The sequence below is a fragment of the Pleurodeles waltl genome, chromosome 8 (assembly GCF_031143425.1).
Source record: "Pleurodeles waltl isolate 20211129_DDA chromosome 8, aPleWal1.hap1.20221129, whole genome shotgun sequence".
NCBI classification, from domain to species: domain Eukaryota; kingdom Metazoa; phylum Chordata; class Amphibia; order Caudata; family Salamandridae; genus Pleurodeles; species Pleurodeles waltl.
The window spans coordinates 668,869,459-668,884,664 of record NC_090447.1 but is presented as its reverse complement, the minus strand read 5'-3'; the positions used below and the strand labels follow the sequence as shown (position 1 = coordinate 668,884,664).

The following is a 15,206-nucleotide window of genomic DNA, read 5'->3' as shown; positions in this document are numbered from 1 at the left end:
TTAAACGGAGATTACCCTTTTTTCACATGAGCAACAAGTCTTAGTCACACACAGGCAATGAAGGATATAAGGTAAAGTTTTCAATAGGTTTTGTTAACAAGACTGCAATGTACTATAAAGTGTATGGTCTGCAATGATAGGATTATTGAACAATGCAAGAAACAGAACTGTAAAAACGAGAGTCGTGAATATAAAGACGCCCACCATCCTGCAATAACATGAGATTTGAAATAGGTTCTAATACCCCACCATGATAAACCTAATCTCTAACCTAAAGAGGTCTAGGTGTGTTAAACCAAATGCCAGTACTATGTCCATGAGAAGAGCCCCCAAACCCTCGTTACCTTGGAATGAGGTCTCTAGAATAGACTCCGTGGGGACACGGATGCTGGGTCTGCATCAAGGCAACGTGTAGCACAGAAAGAGATAGGGTAGGAATCCCTCTGATAACCTTCACTCCATGGGATGCATTTAAACAGATCTTGTAGGACCCCTGACATAGGCATGTTCCCAAACAATAGATAAGAAGGCATGCTAGGGGCAGCAATTACATAAACAAATCCCTTCAAAAGAACATTATGTTCCTGTCACACTTAAGTGGGAAAGAACATGATGTGAATAAATACATATATCACTTGTCTTTGACGCCGATAGTGACGCTTTCATAGAGAGCAACTGATAACATGAAATCAAAACATCTTCCTAACTATAAACATAGCAGCCATCTTGGAAGAAATAAGTAAATAAATGCGCTAAAACAGAGCAGGCTACGTAGGTTAAAAGCCACTAGATGATGGGGGCACAGGCCTGCAAGCCAGAAGGCTAAGCTATTTCCTGATTCCCAATAAAACCAAATAGGATCCACTACAAGAGAGCATGTGATGCAGAGGCTTCTGGGACTCCGGAGCTTAAAGGTGGGCCATAGTGTGGAATAAAACGGTGCAGTGGGAAAGTAGAGACCAATAACACTGGGGCAACGCATACGAGAGGGGAGCTGCCGCTAGCAACACAAGGCTGTAAGCGAAGTGCCTGACCACACGGGGACATGCCTGCCTTCTCCTGAGGACTTCAGGTGCCACGGAAGACAAAACTGATGTGGGTGGCAATCCAATGGCAGCTCAAGTTTGACCGCGCTGCCACAACCACTGTTTAGACGGGGTGAGTGACTTCTGGTGAGTGACCCTGCTGTCCCTGATCCATCAGGTGGGGGCCTCTCCAGATCTCTGAGTTACAGTTACTGAGAGACACGTCTACTCGCCCAACACATGGGCTGCACAAGGGATAGCACGGTTATCACTACGAGCATACCTGCGGTAGGTACACATTAATGTACCAAGAGGCACCGGGGGAAATTATTTGCCTGCTCTCACACCCCAGTGTGGCATGGTGCAACAGTGAATGTCTACCTGCCTGGCAAATTGAAGAGAAGAGATAGAAAGCGGCGGACCTAAGTGGCAGTTACCTTTTGATCTTCTTAACGGTGGCACACATTTGGTTGACTAAAATGGAGAAACCTCAAGCACAGCCTGAAAAGGCCACTCATGACACATTGGTATCAAAGAAGACATTATCTGAAAGAGCTGAGGACCCTGATAACTTGCCGACATATATGCAATCACAGTTTGATAAAATCTTGGCAGCCATTGTCAACACCAAAAGTGCTCTTCAGCAAGATATAGGGGCGGTCTATGGGCCTCAGACTACTGCGCGCCAAACAACAAAAGTTAGCTTAGAGAGTACAGGAAACAGAATGAGGCCTAGAAGAATTAGGTCCAACTCAGGAGGATCTTGCATGACCAGTTGTTGCATTGACCAAAAGAGTACATACGCTGGAATATCGTGCAGAAAACGATGAAGGCCGCAACAGAAGGAAAAACGTCTGCATAGTAGGCTTGCCTGAGGGGGCAGAGGGTAAAGACATGGCGGTGTAACTAGAGAACTGGATTAAGATGCAAGTACCCCCAGGTAAACTTACTTCCTTCTTCGCGCTTGAACGAGCCCATCGGATCCTCGTGCATCCACCAGCCCCATGCAGACAGACGCAAACAGTGGTGGGTATACTACTGCACTTCCGTGACAGAGACATTCTATCAAACTGTGCTCGCAGGGACGGCAAGTACTTAATTGAAAATGGAAAAGTAAACATGAACCCAGACAACAAAACCGCTGTCCAGGAAAAGAGAGTATCTTATGCGGAAGTGAAAAGAGTTCTTGCAGATGAAGGCATCCAATACTGCCTACTATTTTCTTCCCAACTGAAACTCATGGTGGACAACAAGACACACTTTTGTGAAGACCCACAAGACGCATGGGACTGGCTGGAGGCGTACAAGAAAGGAATTCCTTGGCCTCAAAAAAGGCACAAGTCGTAAGACTGACAAGGCCGACCAAACAAGAAGCCCTGGAAATCCCAAAGTAATGGCATCGATCAATGAAAACACAGGCGGCTCATGACCGAGAGGCGGCACTCAAGGCGGCAGCAGACCTTGCGCACTAACACAGTTTGGAACAAACACCAGGGTTAGACATGTTTGCGTCTGCAACTGACTCAGAGATGGACAAATCTAACCCTGAAGATGAGGAACGCCCCATGATAACCCCACAATCAGTGGACAAAATTGTTTGACTACTACCGCACGCAAGGTATCTCTTAGACCTGAGCAAATAGAAGGGGGCCATGTAACATTACCATGACCTGACTGTATTAGATTCGATGAATGAATAGGCAATATGAAGGCTTCTTGCAACCCCTTGACTTACAAGTGGTCCCAGAACGGAAGTACTCAGAGCTTTGCAGTGGATTCAACCAAACTGTCGGGATGGGCCAGACTCACCCCTGACATTCAGAACACTCCCACGGATAGCTGACGCTTTAATTGAAGGGAAGGAAGGAACTTGCCGGATTTTAGTTTGCTGGATGTCCCCCCTCGTCTCCCCCCATTACCTTGCTCGTATGGGGAGCGATGTGGAAATATGCACGAGAATTGGTTTCCTTTACAGAATTTTCTTTGGGCTGTAAGCCGTTGCTGTTCAGCCCTGGGGAGTTTTAAATTGGAATTTGGTTTATAATTTGGCGACTCAGGAATGATATAAGATGGTCTCATGTGAACCTGGACTAGGGGATGGGAATAGGTCCTAGGTGATGGCAATATCTACTTCATGTTACTCCATGGCTAGCGCAATGTAGGACATATTGTGCATAAACTGGAATGTCCAGGGGCTGGGATCTGCAGCAAAAGGTTATGAAATATATCAATACCGTTGTCGCACAGGTGTCCATACTGCAATCTTGCAGGAGAAACACACTATAGGAGTAGAGATTGCCCTATTGCAACAAAGGAAGTGGGGGCAACTCTGCCACTTCTTACTCTGTTTATGGAAGAGGGGCCTTGATTTGGACCAAGCCAGGAGTCCAATTTGAACCCCTGCAGGAACTGATACAGAAGGTTGAGATGTTCTACTTAGTGTTAGGCTGCTGGGGAGGGAAATCACTTTGGGAAGCATATATGTACCAAATCAGGATCAACTCGGACTCCTCCAGACCCTGTCTCCCGAAGTAGGCTTGATGATGAGGGGGGGGGATCTTTTGTAGGGGGAGATTTTAACTGCGTAGACAATATTCTACTAGACCTCTCCATTCCACCTTTGTGAGGGGCCCACCGCCCACAGGTTAGCATTGAGGTTTCGGGACCATATACATCACTGGGCTCTTACCATTGTATGGCTTCTCCAACATGGTCAAGAACAAGACTATTCATATTACTCCTATATACAAGATCTGTATATCAGGATAGATGGACTACTATGCTGGTGGGGGGGGGTTGTGCAAATCTGTGCTGGCTACAGAATACTTGGGGCACACAATCTCCGTCATAGCCCCCTCCTGTTGAAGCTTGCCCCAGTAAATGCCAGGCCAGCAATGCCCCTATGGCGGCTACAACCGGGCGCACTTTCTGATGACCGTTACAGGCAGTCTTTAGCAAGGACTATCAGAAACTACTTTACAGTGAATAAGGGGCCTGCCTCTTCAGTTATGGTGAAATGGTAGATCCCGCTTCCCCTTTGTCGGTGGAGAGAGGTATAGTGCACTGTATGCTGCTTATTGCTCCTAACTCTAAACACTGTCTGTTTAGTGGTAACCATAAGGAGTACTTGCTCTTACACGGGCGTGTTAGAGGCACGGATAACCGAGTTCACTTCAGGCAGTAGTGCATGCACAAAGGGAAACGTATCAAGAAAATGCAGTAATTTAAACTCTGGAGTAATGGTTAGACGAAACATATTTAGAAAAGAAAACTAAAGGAAGTATGCTGGAGATACGTGTTCACAATGACACGCTGCTGAATGACAATGGCATGCTATGTAAACAAATTACTGTTGTTTTTCGTCTTAATGTAAACTTAAGCATTTGAATTCAAATACAAGACACATGATTAAGAAATGCCAATAAAGACATTTAAAAAAGATGGCTGCTGTGAAAAAGAAAGTAGATCATAATTCTCGCCTTCATGCCCCTTAATGGAACAAACTTTCTGTTACGTTAGCTAAAACACTTTTCATTACAAGTACAACAAGCATTTGCAATGCAATTGGTCTTGCATTGGCTTGAGTTAGCGCTATAGGTGTTGTAAATTGATAACTGGACTTTTCTTGCTTCATAAATTGGTCAATCCTGCCTCATAATAATTCCAGTGGCATAATAATTTAAACCTGCCATGGTAATTCCAATAGAATACCACTTTCACCACCCCACAATCAGGGCTGCTGGCTGGCTAACACAATTCCCCCCAAAAAAGACACAAGACAGCCCCGAAACATATCAAGAGTGTTCAAACAGTCATAATGTAATCATAATAAGGATGTTAAGTTGGCCTGAATCATGGTCATAATTGCAATAAGGAGAGATTAATAAAACATATACAATTATCATGTAAACCCAATAAAAACCATTATCAGAAATAAACTTTTGGCAATAGACTGTAATGCTCAGAATAGCGCCTAGAGGACACCACTATGAAAACAGCATTTGTAAGAGACATGGGGCCAGATGTAGCAAAGTTTTGCGAGTCGCAAATGGCCCGAATCGCTATTTGCGACTGTGCAAAATCGGAAATGGGATGCAAATATCCCATTTCCGACTTGCAAAAAGTGATGCGAGCCGTTAGCGACTCGCAAAAATTGCAACCCCATTTTGCGACCCGCAAATAGGAAGTCGCAATTTGCGAGTCGCAAACCATATGCAATTGCAACGCGCAAATTGCGACTAGTCGCAAAAAGCCCAGTTTGCATGTCCCATTTACCACTACCTCAGAGCAGGTGGTAACCATTACCAAAGTATAAAAGGAGACCCAGAAAGCATCTGGGTTACCCAAGATGGCAGAGATATACCTGATAGCAGTGAGGAGGAGAGTCCACGCAGCCCAGCAGAGGAGGAGGAGGAGCCAGAGACAGGAGAAGATTTACAAAACAAGGCAGACTCTTTCAGCAAACTGAGGAAGAGATCTATGACAAATACCGCCTTAGCAGCGCAGCCATACTAGAATTAATTGAATTACTAAAACCACAGCTAGAACGCCAGACTGCGCGGCTGCACCATCCCTACGCATGTGCAAGTGCTATGCTCACTGCACCTCTTGGCCTCAGGGAGCTATCAGGGGGTCATTGCTGTGGCTGGTGGGATATCTCAAAGTGCACTGTCAAGGTTCCTCAGGGCATTCCTAGATGCCATACTCATACACGTCTCACTTCATATACCTACCCATGAATGAGGCAGAAATTAACAGCACCAAGCTGGACTTTTACCGGATTGCCAACTTTCCCCTTGTCATAGGGTGTGTAGATGGGACACATATTCAAATATGCCCCCCTGCAAACCTGGAATATCTGTTCCGCAACAGAAAGTGTACCCACTCACTGAATATTCAGGTTGTTTGTGACGCCCATTATGTCATCACTGACATTGTCGCAAAATTTCCAGGCAGTACCCATGACTCCTACATTTTTAGGCACAGTGGGATACACCAACGGCTGGAACGTGGGGAGTTTGGAGACGGATACCTCCTAGGTAGAGCTGCATACACCTCGTAGACATACACACAGGTCACTGTGCACACCAACCAGGACTTTCTAACAGTGTAATGTTTGTGCCCAACAAGTGACAGTGCATATGCACTACGGCCATGGATAATGACTCCGTTCTTAACACCCAGCAATGATTCCGAGAGGCGATACAACAGTGCACATATGAGGACCAGGAACATGATTGAACGCACCTTCGGATTGCTGAAAGCAAGGTTCAGATGCCTCCACCGCAGTGGAGGTGCCCTCCAGTATACCCCCATTACAGCATTCAAAATTGTTGTCGCATGCGCCATCCTGCACAATATTGCCACCCGATGTGGGCTACCTCTCACCCCTGCAGACCCAGATTCAGAGGATGAAGAGCAGGAGCAACCACATCGCCATCATGGGGATCGGAGTATTGCAAATCAAGGCAGACTGAGACGGCAACACATCGCAACCCAATACTTTGGAAGGTACATGTCAACTTCAACCATACTCACCTATTGACCAAAAACTCCATTTGTTAAGTGGAACAAAAAACTATTTAATATGTGCAGAAATTGAACTATTTACAATGACTAACTGTTCATGTACATCAAAAAGCAAACCATGCATGGGGCACATTGCTGTCATGTGCCCCAACATCAGGGACAGGGTTCAGTCTATGTCCTACGGCGGCCTCTGCCAGCCTGGCTGGTCCCAGGTTGTTCTGCAGTGCTCTGCCTGGTACTCCCACTCCGGAGCACCCTAGTGTCACTGGCAGAGACACTGCTCACAGTGGAGTCCTCTTCGCTGTCCTGGGGGGTGTCCCCTGTGCCCCTGGACACATGCCGTGCCTCCATTAAATCGATCACGTGTGATCCGGCCCAGGCCTCTAGCCACATCCCCTGCAAAGTGGCCCATTTCAACTTGGAGGCCAACTGTCCTTCTCGACAGGCCAGTGGTGTTGACTGCCAGTCTGCCAATTGATGTGGCCATCCAGTCCAGCCTCTGGAGCAGCTGACGGTCCCTGCGCTGCCGACCCTCGCTCTGTGACAGTAGTCCTGCCACCAATTCCCGCATGGACAGGGCTAGGTCCCCAGTGTTTGTGCCAATGACGTCCAATTGGGAATGGAGCTGCTGCATGCTGGCCTCATTGCTCCTCACAAAGCGGTGCAGAACCCCACTAATTCTCCCTAACATATTGTTCTGCAGGCGCGGACCACGGAGCAGCTGTGCCTCGTGATGGTGGTCGATGGACGCCCGGACTCAGCCTGCAGCCCTGCTCTCCTGAACCTGCGTCGCCTGCGCAGCGGTGGATGCCCTGTGAGCTCTACTGTGGCACTCCTGGCTGTTGCTGGCGCAGCCTCCGGAACCACTGTTGCAGCAGGTGTTGACATCAAGGGGATGGTGTTGGTGGTGCAGGTGGGAGTGGTGGCAGCTCCTGTGCTTTCCTCATGGGGCTGGCTGCTGTGGCTTGTGGTGGTGTCTTGTGGGAGACCTGTGGGACATGGGGAACAGACTGTCAGTGTCTACTATCTGTTGCACACTTCCTATTAAACATTTGCCTATTTACTGCCTACTTGACTACATTGCCCATAATGCATCATTCTGGTGTTTGCTACCCTGAAATGGAGCTATCTTGGTTGTGCATGCCCCTGTGTACATGGTGGGTGGGGGTATGGCATTGATGGGGGTACAGGCATATCACATGGTACTCACCGGTTGATGTAGTGGGCTCAGAGGTGTCCAGATCTCCAAATCCTGTCACTGCCTCCTGCTCCAGGGTCTCCTCCACCCTTTCCTCCAGGGGTGTGGGTGGTGGTACCGATGATGGTCCCCCTCCTGTGCCTCATCTCCCGGAGCCTTTCTGCCACCCTCTCCTTGGTCCGGGAGCGGAGGTCATACCACCTCTTTTTGATCTCATCCACACTCCTGTGGCTGACCCCAGGGAGTTCACTTTTTCTTGAATTTCCAGCCAGAGTTGTTTTTTGGTTGAGTCTGGCACATTGAGGGCTGCCTTTCCAAAGAGATCATCATAGTGCTGACAGCATTCTTCTGTCAGCACGTCCAGCTCCTTCTCAGAAAATTTAAGTTTTCTCTTTCTTGGTGTTTCTGCCATTGTAGCTGCTGTTCCTCCTGTTGGCTGTTCAGCAGTTTAAAATGGGTGTGGTCCTCCCTCCTCCCAGGTGTATTAGTAAACTTCCTGGCTGGGATGTCATCATCATGTGCCAGGAATTGTTTCCAGAGTGTTCTGGAGTGTTCTGCAGCACCTGCAATCAATTTACATGGAACTCGCAATTTGCGACACCCACTCGCAAATTGCGAGTCCGTTATTTGCGCGGTCGCAAACAGCGACCTCGCAGACAGCGGACTCGCTATCTGCGTTGCGACTCCGGGTGCGAGTCGCAATTTGTACACGGACATTGTACCTGCATTCCTATTAGCGACAAGCAATTTGCGAGTCGCACATGCTCGCAAATTGTGAGTCGCTAATTTTTTTGTACCTACATCTGGCCCATGGTCATCTAATCATGCAGTTAACCCATAGAGGGCATAACCACATGAAAAGGAAATGTCAGAAAGTAATGCACTGTAACCAAATATTTAGCCCCTAGACAGAATAGTGCATTACACATTTTTAGGATTAGCAGCCCCACTGCAATGACATTACAAACAAGGCCTTTAAAACAAAAACTAAACCCAGCTGGAAAACAAAAGTTACAAGCACGAGAGCACTTTAAAAATCACTGAATGAGGGTTTATTTGTTTGGGCCCCTACTCACCTAGTGTGGGGACTCCGATATGAGCTGGACAGAAAGAACACATCATGGTGAATGTTTTGAAGGTGGTCCCGTTTTCCTAGGGCCACCACAGGGCCACCACAGGCTGAGTTATGAGCAAAAATGTTTTGCAAAAGTAAAGCCCTGCAAAGCATCATGGGGCAATTTTCCACACCACAAATATAGTACTATGTTGATATGTTGACTGTAATGCTTAGAACAGCCCCAATAGGGCACCACAAAACAAAACAGCATTTGTAAGAAACATGGTCATGTAACCATGGTAGTTAGCCCCTAGAGGGCATAACCACATGAAAAGAAAATGGCAGAAGGTAATGCAGTCTAACCATATATATAGCCACTAGAGGGCATAGTAACTTACACATCTTCTGAACTGACACACCTACTGCAATGATACTACTACCAAGGCCCTTAAAACACAAGCTAGTCCCGGCTGTAAAACAAAAGTTGCGGCCACGGGAGAGCTTAAACAGGCACTGAAGGGTGGGAGGGGTTATTTTGGGGTCCCCACTAACCCAGTGTGGGGACCAAGAGAAGATGTATACAGAGAAAGAACATTTTGGTGGTGGTCCTGTTGTCCTAGGACAATCACAGGCTGAGTTATGAGCAAAAATATTTTCTGAAAGTAATTGCCTGCAAAGTATTATGGGGCGAGTTTCCTGAATGCAGTGAACATTATAGTATCGCCTCTACTGCTGCGTCGGGAGAGCCGCTTTGAGGCATTGTTTTTTTTTTTTTTTAAGTACAGCATTTATCAATATCAAGTGTTTTTGTGAAAGCTATGCAGTGTGAAGGGGAGAGCCAAAAGAAATTACTCTAAGGGTGTGACAAATGTGACCAGCGCTTCAATACCACTGATGGAGTTCGAACAGTGAGCGCCATGGAGCACGAAGGGAAGAGATAAAAGAAAAAAATTGTTCACCCATGCTGAAGTATATCGGCAATCGTGCAATATTCCATATAACAGTGTCAGTCTGCAAGGCGGTAACAAAACCACCCCAAGGAAGAACAAACGTAAAGCATTTACCAATGACATCACGGAATTATTGAAAGGCAAGCCCACAAACGAGTGAAAGTGTTGGACGTGAGATGGGCATGGTTAAAAGTCCACAGAATACTTACAGCAGGTCGAAAAGTGCTTGCGCGCTCCACCTAAAAAGGACAAGTAGAAAATGGCTCTAGTCTGCAATCATGGCATGAACAGTACAGAAAAAAAAATATAGGCTCCTCAAAGAGTTCCCTCTTGAAATGATCACTGATAAATTGTTGGGTAGGTAATGTTTACTGAGTGGTCTTCATCAAGCAAGATGTTACAACTTGAGTCTTTACCATGCAGTTAGTACCACAAAGGCCTTTTTCAGGCATTTTAAAATACAGGGCTTTGCCACGCAGATACGTTTTTTTTATTTATTTATTTTTCTAAAAGGTTTAGGGTTAAGGGAAGGGGTATTTAGGAGTCAGAAAGGGGTAGTGGTACATGGAGGTAAGGGGTTTTTAGAGTTCTGGGGTGTGTAAAGGGTGGTATGGGTTTTTAAGTTTCAGGGGCAGGTTGTGGTAAAGGGAATATGAGGTTTTAGGGTTCAGGGTCAGGTAGTGGTGAAAGCAGGAAGGGTTTTAGGGTTTGCAGGGGGTGCGGCAGAAGTAGTTAAGGGGTCTTAGGGCTCGGGCGGGTGGTGGTAAAGGGACTCACCGAGCTTTGAGGGTTTTCAGGTGGGTAGTAGTGAAGGGTGGTAAATATTTTTTAGAGCTCATGGGTGGGTAGTGATAAAGGTAGATTTGGTTTTTTTATTGTTTAGGGACAGGTTGTGGTAAGGGATGGTAAGGGGTCTTTAGGGGTGGATAATGTTGACGGGTGGTAAGGTGCATTTAGGTTAAGAGGCAGCTAGAGGTTAAGGGAGTAAAGAGTTCAGAGGTGGGGGAATAGTAGAAGAAACAAAGGGTTTAAAAAAGGGAGGTAGGATAAAAAACCTATACATCAATCACCAGAATATCAGTCATTGCCATATTGATTGCGTTGTAAAGTACCACGGTTTAATACATTGCATTGTAAAGGTCAACATGTAAGGCGTGTGTTGTAAAGTCAAGAGTGGTAATGACTGATCTATTGCTGAATCCTTGAACATGTCGCACAATCACAATAAACAGAAAGTCATAAAGGATACCAACTAATCCAAAAATTGTCAGAAACACACCAAAGCTGCCCCGTCAGTCCCTGGCTCACCAATCAAATTTAACACAGATCTTATCTCACCCATGGACTTAATTATGCAATGGCTCTCTGAACTTCCTGATTTAGTTCAAAGCATGAAAACAAATACCAATCTCATGCGAACTGAAATCGTTGGTATCCAGGAAGACTTTTGTGAACTTGTGGGCAGAGTTAAGGAGACTGAGTCAAGTTAAGGCAGATCAAGGATGAAAAATTCATACTTCATAAAGTGTTTGAACTGATGTCTACCAAGGTCTGTACCTTGTAAAACATGAGGACCTCGAAGATCCCAACTATAGGGGGAATCTAAGAATCTTTGGTCTGCCTGAATGAGGAAAAGAAGACACAATCTCTTGTATTTAGCTACTTAGAAACCTGATCTCCTAAGTGTGAACAAGTAGCCTCTTTCTAGCATGGTACCCCTACTTTCAGCCTGTTTCTGAGTGTTTCTCAGTGTGTTTTTACTGTCTCACTGGGATCCTGCTAGCCAGGACCCCCGTTTGTGGCCTATGTGTGTTATCAGTATGCTTTACTGTGTCACTGAAGTTCTGCTAACCAGAACTCCAGTGCTTATGCTCTCTCTACTTACCAAATGTGTCACTATAGTTTAGAGACTTCATATTCTAATTCCAATTGGCACACTGCCCCCCCCCCTTATAAGTCCCTAGTATATGGTACCTAGGTACCCACGGCATTGGGGATCGAGGAGATCCTTATGGGCTGCAGCATTTCTTTTGCCACCCATAAGAAGCTCAGACAAACCTTTCTTCAGGACTGCCACTGCACCCAGAGTGAAATAGTGCACACACTATTTAACAGCAATTTTCACTGCACTTAAGTAACTTGCAAGTCACCTATATGTCTAACATTAACTTACTGAAGGCTAGGTGCAAAGTTAATAAGTGCAAGGGCACCCTTGCACTAGCAAAGGTGCCCCCACGCTCTCCAGGGCCAATTCCCCGGATTTCGTGAGTGCGGGGATATTATTACACGTGTGCACTACACACGTCAATACATATATGTAGCTTCACGATGGGAACTCCGAATATGGCCATGTGAGGTGTCTAAGATCATGGGAGTGTCCCCCCCAATCCAAATCTGGTATTGGGGGCCAATCCTATGCATCCTGGGGGCTCCGCAGTGGACCCCCAGAAAAGCCAAACCAGCTCTTTGAGGTTTCCACTGCAGCCCCATCTGCTGCCACCTCACAGATAGGTTTCTGCGCTCCTGGGGACTAAGCAGCTCAATCCCAGGAAGGCAGAACAATGCATTTCCTTTGGGAGGAGCGTGTTACACCCTCTCCCTTTGGAAATAGGTGTAACAGACTTGGGAGGGGTAGCCTCCAAGGGCCTCTGGAAATGCTTTGAAAGGCACGGATGGTGCTGTCCTTGCATAAGCCAGTCTACACCGGTTCAGGGACCCCCAGTCCCTGCTCTGGTGCAAAACTGGACAAAAGAAAGGGGAGTGACCACTCACCTGTCCATCACCAACCCAGGGGTGGTGCCCAGAGCTCCTCCAGTGTGTCCTGGGCGTTAGCCATTTTGCATTCCAAGGTGTGAGGACACTCTGGAGACCTCCGAGTGGCCAGTGCCAGCAGGTGACGTCAGAGACCCCTCCTGATAGGTGCATACCTGGGTAGGTAGCCAATCCCCCTCTCAGGGATATTTAGGGTCTGTCACCTGGGATCCTCAGATTCAGCTTGCAAGACTCCTCCAGGAAACCTCTGCCTCCTCTGCTACAGCTTCTGACCGTCGGATCAACTGCAGACTGCTCCAGGAACCGCTGTAACTGAAACAAAGTATCCAGGACGACTCCTGTGGCCTGCAACTTCAGCTCCAGCCAGCATTTTCAACAGTTTCCAAGGTGTACACGCTCTGAGGACTGGCTGTCTTCATCCTGCACCAGAAGAACAGAAGGAATCTCCTGTGGAGTGACGGAATCACTTCCCTGCTGCTGAAGACACCCTTCTGCAACGATGACCGGTAATCTGGGACTCCTCTCCTGACAACGAGCGTGCTCCCTGGAATACAGGTGGTGGACTGACGTGACCCAGACTGTCCTAAGGTCCAGCTGTCTAAATTTGGTGGAGTTAAGAGCCTCCCTGTGATGCGACAGTACCCCTGTGCACTGCGTCATCTCCAGCTCCTTGGGCTTCTGTGCACTTCTTCCAAGAATCCTACATGCACACTGTAGCCCAGGTCCCCAGCACTTCATCCTGCGATGCACAACTTGCTGAGTTGCTCTCCAGCTACGTGGGACCTTCCTTTGTAGTGCTGCGACAACCGCACTTTGCATCTTCTTTGTCCCCGTGTCCTGGGACTCTCGTGGGTGCTGCCTGGTCTTCTGTGGGCTCTCTGAAGTCCTGAGAGCCCCCTCTGTCTCCTCAGTCTGAGTTGAGACCCCCAGGTCCCTCCTGGGTCCAGGTAGCTCCATTTTGACGCAAACCACATACTTGCGTGAACCAAGGCTTGTTGGCAGAATCCAGTGACGCAAACAGCCTGCATCCAACAACTCGACATGGGACATCTCCTGCACCAAGCAGGAACCCGCAGCCATCTTCTTTGGTGCTCTTCTGTACTCTTCTTCTTATGGGAGAATCCACTTTTGCACCATCTTCTAGGTTGGCAGGGGCTCCTCTCCTTCCTGGACTCTTGTTTGACTTCTGGACTTGGTCTCCTCTCTCCACAGGTATTCAGGCCCAGGAACCCACAGTTTGTTTATTGCAGTCTTGCTTGGTTCTTGCAAAATCTCTCATTACAACTTCTAGTGTGTCCCGAGGAAACTTGATGTACTACTCCTGCTTTCCTGGGCTCTGGGGTGGGGTACTTTACTTACCTTTGGTGTTTTCCTACACTCTGAGCGCCCCTCTACACACTACACTTGCCTAGGGGGGAATTTGTGATTCACATTCCACTATTTTAGTATATGGGTTGTGTTGCCCCTAGGCCCATTGCATTCTATTGTATTTTCTACTGTTTGCACTATCCTATGACTATTTACTTACCCGATTTTGGTGTCTAGTGTATATATTGTGTATAATACTTACCTCCGGAAGGAGTATTGCCTCTAAAATAATTTTGGCCTTGTGTCACTAAAATAAAGTACCTTTATTTTTGGTAGCACTGAGTATTGTATTTTATTGTGTATAAGTACTATGTAACTATAGTTGTATTGCAGGAGCTTTGCATGTCTCCTAGTTCAGCCTAAGCTGCTCTGCTACAGCTACCTCTAGACAGCCTAAGCTGTTAGAACACTGCCTACATTTCACTAATAAGGGATAACTGGACCTGGTATAAGGTGTAAGTACCTTGGGCACCCACTACAAACCAGGCCAACCTTCCACCCAGAGCCCTTGTAATCCACTTAAATAAATATTCTGAAAGAGCACCAAGGGTGCCATTCTGTAAGCAGAATTCTTCAAAATATCAGAGATCTATGATTTTCAACCCCATGTGGTATCTACAAGAGGGGATGATTCAGACCCACATGAGTAAAGTAAAGAAAAAAGCCTGGAAAGCAATCAAAATTGGAATTGCAAAAGATTGTGCCAAGGACACAGTATTCACAACTGCAAATGTTCCCTTGCAATTATTAATTTCCTTGTTCCTTTCTCTTTTATGTGCTCCTCTAGATTCAAAATCGTGAAAATGGAAAATCAACCATATTCTAAAAATGCAAAGAATTGTAATCATATTTGGCAAACGTGTTACAAAAAGATATGGACACCCGAACACAACAATCTCACTGGCAAGCAATCATATGTCTTCCACTGGTAATTGATACCGTTTTAAGTTCATTTATTTGTTGCTTGATTCATTCAAACCATTGCAATACTTATACAGCATGCACACATGTAAATAACTAAGCAAACTAAATAAATATTTGAAAAAAGACAAATACAATTAATAAAATCAGAAAAGGAACAGCATAAAGGAGGTCTGTATGTCTCAAAGAGCAAAGTGTAGCAAGAACATACCCTGTTATCGAAAAACGTAAACGTACCTAGGAGCTTCCAATTCTGACTATTCTATTGGGAATTATACTAGTATGAAGTTTCATTTTTGTGGCAAAAAGTGTCTGAGTTAGCAGCAGCAATCATACAATAAAGTAAGGCTTCCTACAGTAAAGTGCAATTGTGCTTAAGTGCCAGC

General features: G+C 46.3%; 1 protein-coding gene across 9 annotated transcripts in view; it reads right to left on the bottom strand.

The window, feature by feature from the left end:
- Positions 1 to 15,206, bottom strand: part of RIOX2 (ribosomal oxygenase 2) — a 1,008,555-nt gene that overhangs the window by 725,579 nt on the left and 267,770 nt on the right. For 2 of the 9 annotated variants that reach the window (XM_069204781.1, XM_069204784.1), the window contains exon 3: positions 9,969 to 9,998. The exons of the other annotated variants lie outside the window; for them this stretch is intronic. The gene's annotated coding sequence lies outside the window, so the exon portion shown is untranslated. The remainder of the gene's footprint in view (positions 1 to 9,968; positions 9,999 to 15,206) is intronic. 9 annotated transcript variants of the gene reach the window in all.